This window comes from Hemiscyllium ocellatum, chromosome 22, assembly GCF_020745735.1.
Source record: "Hemiscyllium ocellatum isolate sHemOce1 chromosome 22, sHemOce1.pat.X.cur, whole genome shotgun sequence".
NCBI lineage: Eukaryota > Metazoa > Chordata > Chondrichthyes > Orectolobiformes > Hemiscylliidae > Hemiscyllium > Hemiscyllium ocellatum.
In genome coordinates, this window is record NC_083422.1 from 32512461 (window position 1) to 32530026 (window position 17566).

At 38.3% G+C, this 17566-nt stretch overlaps 1 protein-coding gene across 3 annotated transcripts in view; it reads left to right on the top strand.

The window, feature by feature from the left end:
• Nucleotides 1-823: 823 nt before the first annotated feature.
• chst15 (carbohydrate (N-acetylgalactosamine 4-sulfate 6-O) sulfotransferase 15) overlaps nt 824-17566 on the top strand; it is a 76550-nt gene continuing 59807 nt past the window's right edge. The window contains exon 1 of one of the 3 annotated variants that reach the window (XM_060842031.1): nt 824-1323. The gene's annotated coding sequence lies outside the window, so the exon portion shown is untranslated. The remainder of the gene's footprint in view (nt 1324-17566) is intronic. The other 2 variants (XM_060842029.1, XM_060842030.1) reach the window with 2 other exon arrangements.

Consider the following 17566-nt stretch of genomic DNA (forward strand, 5'->3'; position numbering starts at 1 on the left):
CCTCATTTCCCATCACCCCACCTTGTCTCGGTCCCAACCCTTGAACTCAGCACCACCTTCCTCTCCGCCTCCACCCCACCCCCCTATTCCGGCCTATCATCCTCACCTTAACCTTCTTCCACCTATCGCATTTCCAATGCCCCTCCCCTAAGTTCCTCCTCCCTACCTTTTATCTTAGCCTGCTTAGCACACTCTCCTCATTCCTGAAGGGCTCATGCCCGAAATGTCGATTTTCCTGCTCCTTGGATGCTGCCTGACCTGCTGTGCTTTTCCAGCAACACATTTTCAGCACGTCTTTAAAATGTTTTTATTGTACCTGCCTCCATCACCTCCTCTGGCAACCCGTTCCATACACATACACATTGCATGAAAAAGTTGCCCTCTGGTCCCTTTTGAGCATGTTCCCTTACACCTAACCTATGCCCTCACGTTTTGGACTCTCTTACTTTGGGAAAATGACCTTGGCTATTCACCCTATCTATGTTCTTCATAATTTTACAAATCTTTATAAGGTCACCCCCTCAGCATCTGAATAGCCCCAGACTATAGCTCAAACCCTGGCAACATCCTTGTAATTATTTCCCGAACCCTTTCAAGTTTAACAATATCTTTTAACAGTATCTGTGATCTAGTGGTATCTACAGCAATGTGAATCAGATGCCTGTTGTACAGTTATACTGGAGTCCTGTGAGATGGCTGTACTGATGTCTGGAGGACTCTGCCTCCACTGTAGTGACGTCTGAAAGATTGTGATCTGCCTGTAATGATGTCTGGGCAACTGTGAGCCAGCTGTAATGTTGTCTGGGGGACTGGGGGACTGTAGTGATGTCTGAAGATCTGAGAGCTGGCTGTAGTTTTGTCTGGAGGACAGATAGCTAGCTGGCTGTAGTTATGTCTGGAGGTGTATGAGCTGACGGTAGCAGTGTCGGGGGGATCAGGCTCTGTGTTCTTGCTCGGCTGGGAGGAGGGTTTGTGATTGGACTGGTTACTGCAGCTCTGTCGCCTGTGGGTTTGCTGCTGAGTCTGTGACTGGAGCTCGCTGCTGGCTGACTGACTGACTGCACAGTGGCCGGATACTCGTGTTCACTTTCTCAGCCAGGAGCAGAGGAGAGAACCTTTCACCGCAAGTTGGGACATTAAAAAAAAAGGAGGGGGAAAATCAAGCGACAGAGAGAGAGAGAAAACACGGAGGAATACGAAGAGAAGCAGCGAGTGAACTCTGTGTTGAGCAGGAAGGTTTGTTGCGGCGATGAGTTGAAGAGCCCGGAGGTGAAGGACCTTAACCAAGAGAGGAGGGAATGTATTAAAGCGAGAAACGGTTTGGTGAGTGAATCTACCGACTTGGATTGAGTTTTGAAGTTGTTTCCTGGAGAGCTCGGGCTGAGGTAAAGCTGGGATCCAGCACTCAAGGGGAAGAGGCTGGGACTGAGCCGCTGTCTGGAGACTGAGAGTCGGTTGTGGTGATGCCTAGTCTCCCCCGCCGCTTTGTGCAGCTTCCTAACCCCCACCCCCCCAGTCCCGACTGTCAGCCCCACTGTATAATACAACCAGACCCTGAGAGGAACACACACAACCTATTTGGCCCGTTTAATACGACCAGCCGATCTACTGAGTGTCAGTTTATAAGCAGGGATGAGGGAGAATAGGCACAATCCATGTGGAAGTCATAAAGAGAGGGTCATTTTCCTGGCCACCCCCTCCTTATGATTTCAACCTACTTTTCATGTTCATCAAGGTGTGTTATAATGACAAATGTTATCCCTTGCCCCACTTCAGGATGCATTTTTCCCCCACTTGCTATTTCACCTAGCTATGATATTCAAGGATTTGTAAAAAGTGAATGCCAGCCTCAGATTGGTTCACAAAGCTGTGATAGAAGTAGGATGAAATAAAAACGACGGTGACCAGACTGAAGAACAGAACTCAGAAGTGATCGACAAACTGCTGTAAGAATCCAGGCTAGATTCTCTCCACCGCCGCATTTGCTTCTTTTTAACTTCTTGAAATTCTCAAAAAAAAGTATAATTACAGCCAGTTTCTCATTCTGTAGAATGGTTGCGTCTATTTTTAGTGTTTATCGAAATATTGGTGTCTTACCATAATTTTAACTCTTACTTTGTTCAATATTGAAGTTTGTCTGCACATTCAAATATTCTTGCTTAGGCTTCAAAACTTTACATTTTTTCAAAAAACAAACTTTAAAGTGGATTTGACAGCTATTTTAAATATCTTGGATACTGTTAAGTTCACACTTTTTAAATTCAAAAGTTTAATTTTTTTAAAAGACACTTCTTCATTGATGTCTGTCTGCTCAGAACGGTGTACTTGCTGTTGTTTTGACATTCACTTTCCCATTCAATTTTCTCTTTTTTTTGCATTCCTCTTCGCAAAGCTCATTACCTTATTGTGTACATGTAGTCCATAAGGTGTGTGGATGACATAAACAGAATGCACATGAAAAGTGGATGTTTAATGAAAACACATGATAGATGATGAGCCATATTAATAATATTTTATAAGAAAACCTCTCTGCTAGTTTTAAAATGCATTCTGGATTAACCATTTCTAAATATGAAAGTAATAATAGGAATAAAGCAATTATCTTTTTTCTTGTTAAAAGTTTAACTTTGGAAGATAGTGAAACAATTACTCATGTGAGTCAGCTGATTATTTGGTTCATTTGTGGAAGTTACTGTGACACTTTAACAATTTTCCTTCCAAAAATGTAATTGTGAAACAGATATGAAATTAAGTTAGGTAATTTCTATAAGTTATGCGGAACAACACACACTTTGGAAACTGTATCCCAGAGAGAATAAATTGTTGTTGCTATGACAACTGAGAAACAAAATGTATTTCAGCCTACTGAGCCTGTAACATTAAGTGGTCTGTGGTAGCCTGTGTATAAATGCTGGAACCCAGTAAAATCAGGTGAAGTTTCTGTTATGGAAAAAAGATTATCTCTCACTCTATCAAAGACTTTTATTTTCTAGTTAGGTCGACAATACACGCTGAGCAGTTTTTTCTGCCTGTTCTCCAGTCAAATATTAATAGAAGGAGGTTGAGGCATTAGCAGAAAGTATCTACTTTTCTTAAGTGAATTTTGTGTTCTTCAACATCGGGGATGTTCAATGCTGACATTTTTAGTTTTGAGCACCCAATGTTTCCATCAATCAAGCAACAAGTAGAAAGTCTCCCAGCCTGTAGTTGAAGAAATTAACTAAATGAGGGAGCATGAAGTACAAACTTGCTCCCAGTTTTATAGGCCTACACTAGTACAAAATTATTATTTTTTAAAATGTTGAATAGACATGTGAAATTGTGGCAAGTAGTTATTGTAGTTAGTCTGCTTGGTTGTTCTTCATCAAGATCAATATTTTAAAAATTGTGCATGTATGCATTTTTTAAAAATTGCTTTCTCCCCTGATGTTAAGTACAGATGATCAGCAGCAGATTGTGACAGTATTGTAGGTTCTAGTCTTCAATCTATTTGTCACAGAGAACATCTGGCAAACTTTAATCACTCTAAGTCATTATTTTACTCAGCTCCTCCATCGATGAAACATTTACTTGTATTCTGTCATCACTGGTCTTGATGGCTTTATTGTTTTCATGCTGGTCACTCTTTCTTCTTAAATCCCAATTTCTCCAACTTGGTTGTGCTTACCCTATGTTTATTAATACCTATTCAATCACTGGCTCAGCATTTCATAAAGCATTATATTCAATGATATCATGCTTTAAATATATTTTGATGGTTTAAGATTGCTTATGATTACCAATTCTCCTGGATTGTTCTGGAATGTTCTGAAATTAATGGCCTGAGAGAAAAATCATAGAATCACTAGTGTGGAAGGGGACCAGGTGGTCTATCAAGTCCATATTGACCCTCTGAATAGGATAACCCCCAGACCCAACCCACTACCCTATCCCACAACCCTGCATTAACCAAGGCTATTCCACCTGACCTACATGTCCCTAGACATGACGGGCAGTTTAATATGGCCAAATCCACATAACCAGCGCATCTTTGGACTCAGAGGTGTTTTTTTTCCTCCTTTTGCTCTATGCAGACTCAAAGCAGGACCTTGATGTGTTCTGGATTTATTCGCGGTTGGAGCATGTGTACTGTAAGTGATATAAAAGCAATATAATGAATGGAGCAGTTTTTGGGATGCAAAGAATTCTGTCAATTGTAGCTGGCAACGTTGATCACCAGCTGCAAAGAGTGTTGTGCCAAATCTACAATGGTAGACATTAGGAGCAAGGCAGCTGGAAGAAGCAAGTCATATAATGATACACCCAGGCATTAAGTCCAAGAGAGTTAGAAACACTAGTCTTGCCTTTCACCATTTTGTCTGCCAATGCCTTCAACTCTCTGTTCTCCTCCAAGTGCTCTTTCATTTATTTCTGGGCTTTTGTGCCTCTTGCTTTGTTTCTCATTCCCGTACCTGTGACGATGCCACAGCCTTTAGCTAACTTTGTGTGAGGAAATGAAACATCCTCACTAAAGCACTCCATGCCTCTTGCTCCTCACGTATAAGCTTTCTACCTGTCTTTGGCTGCTCATTGTTATTTGGTTCATTTTTAACTCATCAATTTTTGCTCAGAATATTTTGATACAGTGTCCTTAACTTAACAAATGAATAAATTTATATTCTTATTCGGAAATAAATGGGAGCCGAGCCCCATTGAGGTAACCTAAACTGTAAATCTGGCTCATCACTGGCTGAGGCTCAGTGGCTCTCTATTCTTGCGGTTCCCATTTGAACTTTTTAGTAAAAAAAGATGCAAGAAGGAGAAAGGACTGCAAAAGTTTCTTGAAAAGAGAATATATACATTCAACCAACCTGCTTAGACATTCATGGCAACATGTCCTTAATCTTCTGGCTCGGAGGTAGGGATGCTACCACTGCACCTTATGGGAATAAACATGACCATCAATAGTGTTTGAAATCTTTGCTTCATGAATTAACATCTTCCATTACATTACCAGTGTAATTCAGACAAACTGTATTAATTTTGTAAGTAATCACAGAAAATTAAGAAATACTTTGCAACTAAGGGACTAATCTCTGTCAAAACAAGTATTTTTTGGGAGGTGAGACCAGCTGTGGCAATGATGTAATTAAGTCCTAAGCACTTGAGGCATTTAGGAATCTTAGAATGATTTATGTCACTGTGTAATCAAGCAAAATAGTTTTGTTACATTTTTAATGAAGGCTGTATACTTTCACAGTTTTATGTATAATATTTCCCTGAACAGATGCTAGTCCGCATCAGTCAGTTTCCTTTCTTGATTCTGATTCTATGGACTAGCTGAGTAGCTCTTTTGGGAGCTGGCACAGAAGCGATTGTGGAATTGTCTTCCTGTGTATTATAGAATTCTCCAATTTTGTGAAATCTTCCTCCAATGCTACCTATCTAACTCCAATCTATACACTTTTCATCACTCAGAACTAGCTGCAATACCTTCCAGTTGGAAGTCTGGGATGTTTGGATTGAGCACTCCATCAGTGACTGTTAATGATACACTGGGACTTTCAAGAGTTGGAAATCCAGCTGGTCATGCCAATTATGTCACTACAGTACATTCAAAAATCTTTTTTTTTGTCTGCATAGTACTCAATCAGGTAATATTGTCTGAAACTGATACAACTCATCAAACACACATGGTGGCAGAGAGTGATGGGCAGTCAGAGAATTGTGTCTGCAATTTTGTTTTGGTTGGGGATTGCATTCTGCTATGATACTGCCCTATTCAGTTTTTCAAAAGAATGTTGGAAATTAGTGATAGCAAAATTCAACATTGAGTTATTATTTCATTCATAATGCAGGAAATAATACATATGTATTTTTAGTATATTTAAGCACTGTACGTTGCACAGTTAAAGTAGTAATACGCAAGTCCAAATAAAGATGAAAAGATCTGGGACAAGGCCAATGGTCTTGCTGTAGCTGACTCTGCCATTTTCTTCCTGCTTTGGAAAATGTGCGCAGTAAGGTGAATAATGTTCACATCAAAAGCACTCTTAAAAATGGAGTCTGATAGACTTCAATAGTGATTAGCATTTAAAGAAGGTAATTTTCTCTGAATTGATTAATTATCTCCCAAATTTTTTTTCCCTTTAAACTTAATATATGTTTTACTCTCTTCAAATACTTTTACTCTGTTTCAGTCTTTGCGTAGACAAGAGTAAAATCTGCTGTTGTTTTATGCAAGTAGTCAAATTTTTCTTTTTAACTTGTACACCATATTTTAACTTGAAGTTTGCTCTTCTCAGTTCTTGGCAGTTTTATGGCTGTCAGTTGCCTTTTGGTGTATCTCTCGTATCAATTAATTTACTGATCAGGAAAGGATGAACTCATTTCTCTTTAGCATTCTCAAAAACACAGAGTGTTTCAGATGCTAGATGATTGAATGTATTCGAGGCTAAATTAGACAGATCTTTGTTTGGCAAGGTTGTTAAACATTTACGGAGGTGTAGCAGGCCGGCTGTTCAATCCATGATCTTTTTTGAATGGCGGAGCAGGCTCAAGTGATCTACTCCTGCTTTTAGAGTTGGGCCGTGGATCAGCCATAATCTTTTTTTGAATGGTGGAGCAGCTTGAGAGGCTGAACGGCCCACTCCTGTTCCTATGTATTCATATACGTGTTCAAGATAGTCAACACCGTGGGCGGCACGGTGGCACAGTGGTTAGCACTGCTGCCTCACAGCGCCTGAGACCCGGGTTCAATTCCCGACTCAGGCGACTGACTGTGTGGAGTTTGCACGTTCTCCCCGTGTCTGCGTGGGTTTCCTCCGGGTGCTCTGGTTTCCTCCCACAATCCAAAGATGTGCGGGTCAGGTGAATTGGCCATGCTAAATTGCCCGTAGTGTTAGGTAAGGGGTAAATGTAGGGGTATGGGTGGGTTGCGCTTCGGCGGGTCAGTGTGGACTTGTTGGGCCGAAGGGCCTGTTTCCACACTGTAAGTAATCTAATCTAATCAAAAAAGAAATCAAATAGTGAGTTCAGAACAGAACTCACTGCATAGATACAAATGATAGTGGGCACAGCTGACATCAATGATACAAATGCATTTAAGGAACAGTTTGGTAAGCATTTAAAGGGAGGTTAAGGGTTGTGCTGATAGTTAGATGAGGAGGAATACAAGACACTCAAAAGGTGTGAAAATACTGCTTGGGCCAAATGGCCTGTTTCTGCTCTGAAGTGAGCATAGTGTGTGAGGTTTTACATTGAATCTTTGATGTGAACTTCCATCAGGGAAGTACCCTGATCAGGACCCAGAATCCTGGTTTATTTTTCTTCATCCTAAAGAGATTGCCAATTGTACCAGTTCCACTGCTACATCAGCATTGTTTAGTATTGTTTATGGCACACAGTCCTGGATAGTGCCTTTAAGCCATCAAGTCTTCAATAGATTTAGTGTCTATTTTGGACACTATTGTAGAATCCACTTCTTGTATAGCACTGGGTATCATTAGGGGACATGTCTTTGTTAGATGCTGCCACAAGAAAATGTAAGTTGATGTGATGCAACCAAAATACAAAAACAGCTTAATTATCACCGCATGGAAACTCCAAATATAAAGACCAAGCAGTGTTGATAAAAGTGAAAGTCAGTGAACTAATTTTGAACCAGTGTGAGAAAATCATCTGCTTATAAAGTCAATAGACTGCTCTTAGAGGTGTGGAACTTGCAGCTGCCAGAATGCTGTAGCTTAGACAATGGGCTCGGGTCAAATTTATGGTGGGAGGAAGAATGCTAGCACATATTCTCATAACTGGACATCCATGTTCATAGGTTCCAAGAATTTTACAGCTGCACCTTGTTGCTGCAATATTTTGGTAGATGAAGAAAGCCTAAAAATTAATCTTCAGCAAAGAAAATGTGTCCTCTTTTAAGTGTTAAAACAATTGTCCTGTCTTTCATCACGATTTTGAATGTTTGACCAATTAGGTTTCTAAGATGATCAGAACAAAAGTTTTACTAAATTTTACGGTATAAGTAGAACACAATCATAATTTAATCTACTCCAACACATTCTAAAGTTTATTTTTGATTTGGTTTGCTGATTTATTCATTGCACCAGGGTCATAGTTCAGGAAGGGAAACTGTGCTGGACATTTGCTAACATTCCATTTTTATCTGCTGGAATATTGATGATGGTTGTTTAGCATGAGTGTTCTCATTAATCCTTTCAGCCTGTGCTAAAATAGATAGCACCCACCGTGCTACTCCCCAGTGGTATAGCTAAGATTGGAAATTCACCACATGGCAAATCCATTTAGGGCTTTTTAACTTAAAAAGTTTTCCAAAAAAAATAATGAATCATATTAGTACGTTAAGCCACAAATGCTGCAGTACTTTTGTGAAAGCATAGCCACAGGGGTTAACAGTAAAGTCTTAATAACATGCTGTGTTCCTTTAAAGTGGTGCACTGGACTGAAAGAGGATGGGTCTGATGTGTATGACATAGGCATGGTGATTTACTTGGTATGCTAATTAAAGACTACCACATGTATCCCGGGAATAAATCTTAACTGAGCCACGTTCAAAACTTCTTATGTCGTACAGTCTCCATTTAAGAATAACTGCCTGGGTGTTGACTGCATATCAAGTTTCTCTATATTTAAATTTGCTGTAATAGAAGCTTGCCACTAACATTTTATAGTAAATAAATACAACACAATGTTTTTCTATTTTTATTCTGCCTTTGGGTATGATAATAGGATCAGTATTGTATAATGATGAAATTGTAGCAATTGGATGATTTTAACTCTGTGTCATTGTTTGACCGGGTGGCTTTGAATAGTAAAGATAAATATTGTAACCGCAGTCATGTTGCTAGTTTGAATAATGTGAATTTTAGAAATCAAAGAAAATAAGTCAATTTCTACTGCAAAGGACTTTAAGCTACATTTTTAAAAAAATTGCGTCTAGTTCCTTGAGTCACCAGGATGTGGCTTTGCAGTCTGAAGTAGCAGACATTTAAACATCTTTGCTATGTAAAATCAGCTTGATCATCGTGGTTTTGTGAAAACGCATTAACTAGGTCAGAGATTTCCAAACTATTGAGAGTGGAAGTGCGAGGAAATTATCAACAGGCTATGGTCAAGCCAACCATAACTCAACAGCATACAGAAGTCTAAAATTGGCCAGGAGGGTTTAACAGTAGAATTTCATATCAATGGTGCTTGCAATTATTTGGAATATAGCTAGTATTAATGGAGCAAATTCCATGATTTATTAGTTCTGATTTTACACAAGTGGCCATAGGATTTTTGAAATTTGTTTGATTTATGATGATATGAATGCTGTGGCCATTTTGGACTGGTAAAATCATGTCGCAGAGGACCTTGGTAATTATTGTTGCTTATTATTATTGATCAAATAAGACATTCAATCAAAAGGTGCAAAAAGAACCAATAAAGCTGTAGAGGCTGAATCAGGTTGATTAGTGAATTATGCCTGGAGACAATTTATTTATTTTGTTTTCATTGTTGGTTTTGCTGCCAACATGCCTGGTAATGCCAAAAGCAATAACTTTCAGAACATGATGCTCCTTTGACATCCGGACACATTCAAAATCAAGATAAAATAATTTTATAAAATAATATTCACTTCCAGCAGTTGAGACATGTTGTATTAAGCATAGCTGCTTGGGTGGAAAAAAAGTGAATTTGGACCTATGGTTCTTAAACCTTTTCATCACTGGGATTTTCCTTGTGCTGTGTTCTGTTCTAAACTAGTTGGTAGAGATTAATTGCTTTGATCAGTCAACAACTCTATTGTCAATTTATCATGCAACTATCATGATGCTGGAACTCAAACTATTGGCCATGGTTCGTTTTAACCTCAAGTTCAAAGTTCATATCAATGTAGAGCAATGGAATGTCCATTGAGGTTCCACATCGGTTTTGTACTTCGCAGATTTTAGTATTTATACATTTCGTACAACTAGGCTATCATACACTTATCTCAGTGATTGAGACAGCAATTCCCAAACACAGTGGGATTACACATGCTTTTTCTCTTTTTTTCTTGTATGCTTTATTCCCTACTGCTTATAATTTGGCTAGTACTAAATGATTGGAGGTAAATACTGAGCTGTACCATAGCAGGAGTGACTGTGTGCTCAAGGGAAAAGGGTAAAGAAAGAAGGCAAATGGAAATCATGCATACAATTTACTTGCATTTTCTGCAGCATTCCAAATAGATAACTCGCTGCACTAAATTCCCCTCAACAGCACCCACATCCTCCCATTTGAGGAGTTGCATCAATATTGTAGGTTCTCTTAGGTTCTGACCTCATCTTTAAAGCAATCTCTCTGGAACCTGCTGTTTTCCAAATTCCTCTAATCTCCTCTTCCTGTACAGAATTTATTCCACAGCTAATTTTTCATTGCTACTTCTTTATTCCATGTCGTGAGGACTAACTTTGAATAAAGACATGATTATATGTGATATCCATTAGTAATCAATGGAGAAAACTTCTAGCTTCTGAAATCATTGCCACCATTGTGCTACTCTCCAGAGTGGTGTTTAAAGAAAGTATTTATCCTTCATGACTGTTTAAAGCTGTACTTTAGTGAGTATAAGTCTAGAAAGTACAGTTGTCAGCTGTCTTTGTTGATATGGCACCATCTGCTGGAGCTTACTTCAGTCTGAAGTGAACTATCCTATATTACACTGAATTCCTACGTTAACACAAAATTATCTTTCAAACTGCTTCATTTCAATTTTTAAAAATGTTTTCATTGCTACTCAACATTATCTTGTAATTTACAAAGATATCTGTAATTGATTATCCCAGAGTTTACCTTTCCTTTTCAAAATGTTTGATTGCAACAGAAGTGGAGGTACAAGTGCCGAATTGTTGCTTTTGCTCCAGCAAAAGCAGAATAACCCAGCAAGCCATTCTGCAACAATATCTACTGCTTCCAACATGTTTTCAGCAGCAAAAAAACAAAGAACCTCAGCAAGACAGTTTCCTGCGGTGTAATCTGAGGAGGCAACGTAGAAGAATATTAATGAATCTATTGTGATTCTTTTGTATTTTACCCACTGGATGTATTACTCACCTTCTTCTGAGAACGCTTGTGATACGTCAAAAAGGAATCTCTTTTTTTCTCTGTGAAAAGTCTAATGGGCTGTGCATGGCCTTAAAACATTTAATTTGTTTTTCCTTGTTGATGTCGTCTGAGTGTTTATCCCTCACTTGCTTTCATTGCTTCATGAGGCAGTGTTTATGATCACCATCGTTCCCAAAAGTGACATGGCATGAAGAATTGACAGTGTGAGCACACATTGTTGAAGTTCCTTGTTGATTTGGAGACTTTAGATGTTAAGATTTCTTCCTATGTAGAGAATTGATGGAGGAAGGATGGGTGGAAGAAGAAAAACATTTTCTGTTTTTTTGTTTCAATGTGAATTTTGTTTTATATCAAGAAATGACTTCAGATCAAATGTTTATTTTTGATACTTCATTAAGAATAAACACAACGCTTCACTGCAGGTAAAAAATGTAAAATGGTTTTCAAGTTAAATTTATTTTATTAATTGTCTCTTATTATGTTTTGAATTTATTTCACATACTTGAAGGATCTTTCCAGGAATGGCCGGCTTCATAGCACCCCTGAGAAAGTAAAATATCGAAATTACATTCCTGAAAATTTTCTTCTGCACTTTAGTGGCTGAATAATAATTGTCAATGAGTGCTATGGTGTCTAAGCTACAACCCCGACTCTAAAGGTGCTGAAGAAGCATTTGATTACTACTTTAAACATACTTGCAAAATAGAAAATTAGGAAAAAGCTGTTTTCATCTTTTGCTCCTCAAAATTCATTGGAGTTTTTTTTCAGTTAACAGCATCTGCAATATATTCATTTGGCAATTCGATGTCAATAGGTTGGACCTTGAGCCACTTTGGAATCCAAGGGAATAGTTGAAATGTGGTTGAGGTGACTATCATTAATATGTTCAAGGCAGAAGCTAGATAAGCATAAGTGGAAGAAAATTTGAGGAAAGGATCCTGTGAAACATAAAAACCAGCATGGAGCTGTTGGGCCAAATGGCCTCTTTCTCTGCTGTAATACCTTCATTGCAACATCCAACATACTTCGTGTTTTCTGTTGTATTGTCACTCACTCATTACAACAGAGAAATCCTTTAAGATTTTCTTAATGAAAAATTATCTGTAGCTCTCAACCAAAGGTATTTCATCATTCTTCCCAAAATAAGTCAGTACGTACATTTCTTATTGGGCAGTCTCACTCATCAAAATTTGATCTTAAACTATAACAAACATCCTTATTTATTCCTCAAATGTTATTGCTGTATTATCTTTTAAATTTCTCGCATCAGGCACTACAATTTACCATTTATAATGACTTTCCTGAGTGGACAGAGCACTGACTGAATGAATAATATTTAGTAAAATTAAATAAAATGTTGGTGGAGAGCCACCGAAGGGAATAATTAGCAACTTCTCTGCCAGCTTGAAATCTGGGGCTGAACAAAAGGCAGGTGGGCTCCTGGCTTGTGTTCTCATGTCTTGTTTTGATGAAAAATCAGACATGATCAGACGATGAAGTCTCTGGGGAGCCCATGTAAAGTCTGACAATCTCCAATGAAGTTGGACAGGAGACAAGCATCTACAAGAAGTGTTTGAGGTAATTGGATCAAGGGTATGCACTGATCTAATGATGGTTACCATGTACTAACTTAGGTATTTATGCATTTTGGGAGTGAAGAACACAGTATGAACTATGCCAATAATGAAAGGCTTCAAGTTACTGCTGTGATCACAGCTTCTAAAAACTGGTGAACTCGATGCAGTAGAGGGATTACAGATACTTCACAAAAATTAAAGCAGATAATTTTTGTTTTGCAGTGTTACAATGGATTATAGAATTAGGACATCTTAATTTGCTGTTTCACAACAGGTTTAATAATAAATGGAGCCCTGGACTCTATTATAGTGATATCAACAAGTTGAATGTTGATGAATCATTTGTCATAATTGTGTTGCGGTTGTAACTAACCCTATGTATTTTATGTAATGTCTTAAATATCATTTTTATACACCTTTAGAATTCATAGAATTTCTACAGATGTTTTTGAACATTTGCTTTGCTGTATATTTTTGATTTCAAACATAATTTTTAGGAAAATGCCGCTTTAAGGTACATTTAAATAGATAATGTCGCTAGAGTGCTGAAATGGGACTGCAACTATGTTAACTGGGAGTGGCCCTGTACAGTTACCGAGAGCGCAGTTGTATCTGTGTGCAGCTGGTGTACACTTCACTGAATTGTGACAGGGATGATCACTTATCTGAGGGCTTTTGCAATAAATGTGACATTGTGTTCATTCTGGAGTGAAATCTTGTAACACTGGAGCAACAGTCCATTTCAACTCAGTACAGGTTGTGCTTCTGTTAAGCATAACCTTTTTAAAATCAAACCTGGAGCAGAGTTGATTCTCTGGGCACCACATGACAGGAAGGAAGGAGCAATTGTATGAACTAAGGTGGTATTCGATGGAGATTTGAAGGTTGAAAGGTGGTGGTTTGATCAAAGATTTCAAGATAATTAGAACAATAAGTAGGTTAGTGTGGGAGTACTGTTGCAGGGAGGGCTTCGGATTGGGGAATAGTAAAGGAAAAAGATCAGGTCTTTCAGGAGTGAATTTAAGAAATATGTAAAGGGTGATTAGAGGTTTAGAATTCTCCTCCACAAACTACTGTTGATGCTCGGTCAACTTTTAATTTAAATCAGTGATTGGTTAATAAAAACCTATGTTATTGAGATTTTGGGCAAAGTTCGGTAGACTGAATTGAGTTATAGATTGGCCATGATGCCATTCATTGATGGAACAGACTTCAGGGGCTACATGGTATACTCCTGCTCCTATTTAAAGCTTGGAGTGAAACAGAAAATAATTTTCCTAATTTGAGGCAAATGCAATATATGGCGAGAATAGTTTAAACACAGTGTACAAATTGCAAATGAAAACTATAATATAAACATTCCAGCACCTTATCCTCGTATTGTGTAGAAATGTGGATTGCCATGGCTTTCCTGTGAAATTCTTCCACTTTGTGATAAGTGAAACCAGTGAGAAATGAGGAGCCATCATTATATTTATGGTACTACATGCTATATGAAAACTGATTGGGCTGATATCATCGCTGTTGTGATCATTGAGGTTTCATTTCTTAAAATTATATATTTATTTGTGGACTGAATAGAGTCCTTTTTCCAAACATCATCTGGGCAAAGAAATATAACTAACTTTTTTGGTTCTTTGTATCTGCTGCTTGAATATTCTTTATAATATTTGATCTTTGAGTCATTTATATTATTCTTATATATTTGAGATATCTCTCATCCTCCAAAATTGAACTGTTGCTTCAGCTACAGTAGTGTCCAATGATATCAACATGTCAATAGACATGAGCTGCTATTAGCTATCCTTCAGTGATTCATACAGCACTGGCCTATTGAGAGTCAGTTTATTGTTTACCAGTGATGTTATTTTGCAGAATAAGAACTGAATCTGTGAAATTCACAATCTAAAGTTCGAAATAACCCATTTCATATAGGAAATGTATCCATGCAAAGAATGAACAAATTAATTTGTCTTTCTTTTATCCTTTTGTAAATAATTATGCAAAACTACTGTGCTGCTTTTGGCAAATTGCCTTCAGGCCTTTAATTAACTATCAATTTAACCATTTCAAAAAGTAATATAGTTTGCTAGTGTACAATTACTGATACTTAGAATGAACCAATGCAATGCAAATTGTTGGAGAGCAGATTTCCCCCTATTTTAAACCTATGTGCTATGATATTTAATTATTTTTAATCAATCTGTCAGACATCTAATGGTGCACCTCCAGGGCAGATTGGACTTGATCTTCGATCTTCTGACCCCACACTAACTCCGCACTATATGACCCTTCCTACAATTTTTATACTAACTCACATCATGTAGACATCAATAGCAAATTCAGCATTTATTACCCTCCCTTAATTGTCATTGGAGGGTGCTAGCTCTTCAGGACTAGTGGTATTATTAGGGACGTTTTCCACTCATGGTGAAGGCAATATTTCTAAATCAGGTGGTGTGTGAGTTGGAAGTGGTAGACTTCCCAAGTGCCGCTGCCTTTGCCTTTTGGGTGATAGAGTTTGAAGGTTTGAGAGGTGCTGTCAAAGAAGTCGAAGTGATTTGTTGCCTTGCATTTTTGTAGATATTGTTGCAGTTGCAGTGTGTTAGTGGTGGTGCAGTTTGAAGAGGGTGGATTGAAGAAGGTAGCTGCGTTGTCTTGGAAGGTATTAAGCAACTTGAGAGCTTTTGGTACTGCATTGGTCCAGGAACGTATGGAGTATTCCATCTTGTAGTTTCTGACTTTGAAATACTGAGTAGTCAAAAAATGAGTTACTCAGCCACAGCATTTATATTATCTGGTCCAGTTCCGTTTCTGATCAATGGTTATCCCTAGGATCTTAATAATAGAGAATCAGTAATAGTAATGTTGTTAAAAGTCCAGGTATGTACTTAGACTCTATTATTGGAACTGTTCATAGTCTAGCAAACATACAGCATGAATGCTACTTGTCACTTAGCAGCCAAAGCCTGAACATTATCCAGGTGCTGCTTTATGTGGGCATGGACTCCTTCACCATGTGAGAACTGTGACTGGAACCGAACAGTAATCGTTAGCACTCTTCATCAGTGCAGACCATCTGAAGGTCCTTGGCACTAGGACACTGTCCTGAGGAACTCCTGTTGTGATATCTTGAAGTTGAGATGATTGACTCCAAAAACAAAACCTTTGTTTTTGTGGTAGGTATGACTTCAGAAAGTTGTGTGTATTTTTGTTGATTTGTATTGACTTCAATTTTACAAGCAACTTTCCCAGAGATGTCAAACATGAGAACAATAGTCTGTTCGTCTCTTGCTCTAAGACTCAGTTAGTTTCTGGCAGATTTGCATCTCAGCTCAATTTTGCACTCACTTTTCTTTCAATCTTTTGATATCCTAATTGGTCAATAATCTGTCTCTTTCAATTTAAAAACTCTTACTGACTTGCTATCCACTGCCTCTGAAAGAGATAATTCAACATTCCTTTTCCTGAATTTTGCTACTACATGATTTGGCGCTAACTTTAGAATTGAGTGACTTTGTTTTTAATTCCCCTTTTCCACCTGAAATTATTTCTCTCTTTTCTCTCTCTCTCTCTCTCTCTCTCTCTCCTACAAAATCTATTTAACATACAGCAAGTAACTGCAATGTCTGACATATGAAATGCTTACATTATTGCCAGTACAACAGAAACGAATGTCTTTGAAGCTCATTTGTAATCTTTTAATTGATTTAATGAAGAAAGATAAATGATAATCTTTCCAGATGTTAACAAAATGGAATTTTTTAAAAAATTGAAATCAGTTTGGAATGAAGGATCTATGATACTTGGGAAAACAGAGGCTGGATGTAGTAAATTGATATTTGTTTCTTTACTGCTAATGGGTGATTTGGATGGAGCGTTAATGTGGTGATCATTCAAAATGGTTTGATATCATATCAACTTACTTAAATATATCTTATTGTAAGATGTCAATAGAGGGTAATATCTCAGTCACTTTTAACAAAACTTGATATATACCTCCTGAAATAATGACATATTCCAAGGGACAACAGAGGCATATTATCAGACAACATTTGACACCAAACCATATGAGAGTTTAGAGCAGCTTTTTTAATTCAGTCAGGGAATGTTGAAACTTACCTACAAGCGTTGTTAGAGCTACACTCATCCAGACAAGTGGGGAGTATTCCATCATATTCCTGACAAGTGCCTTGTAGATGGTGGTGGACAGACTGAGTACTATACAGCTTAGAATTCCTAATCTCTGAACTTGCAACCACAGTGTTTATGTGGCTGCTCTGGTACAGTCTCTGCTCAGTGGTAATCCCAGGGTGCTAATAGTGTGAGAGTCAGTGATGCAAATGTCAATGAGCAACAAGAGACCATGGTCAGATTCACTCCTGTTGGATATTGCTATTGTCCGGCACTTGTGTAGCAGAATAGTTACTTGTTGCTACAGCCCAGGCCTGGGGATTGACCAGCTGTTGCTGCATTTTGATATTGTCTACTTCAGTATCTGAGGAGTCCCAAATGGTATTGGATATTGTGCAATCATCAGTGAACATCCCCACTTCTGACATTATGATGGAGGGAAGGCCATTGATGAAGATGGATGAGCCTATGGCACTACCTAGAGAAATTCTTGGTGAGATGTCCTGGCGCTGAGATGACTGACCATCTTTATTGTGCCAGGTATGATTCAAACCAGTAGACTAGTTTCCCCTGAATCCCATTGACTCCAATTTTGCTAGGGCTGCTTAATATTGCATTTGGTCAAATGTGACCTTGGTGTCAAAGGCAGTCACTCTCACCTCACCTCTGGGGTTCAGCTCTTTTGCCCATGCTTGGATCAGGGCTGTAAAGAGGTCAGGTGCACACTGGGTTTGGCAGAACCAAACCTGAGCATC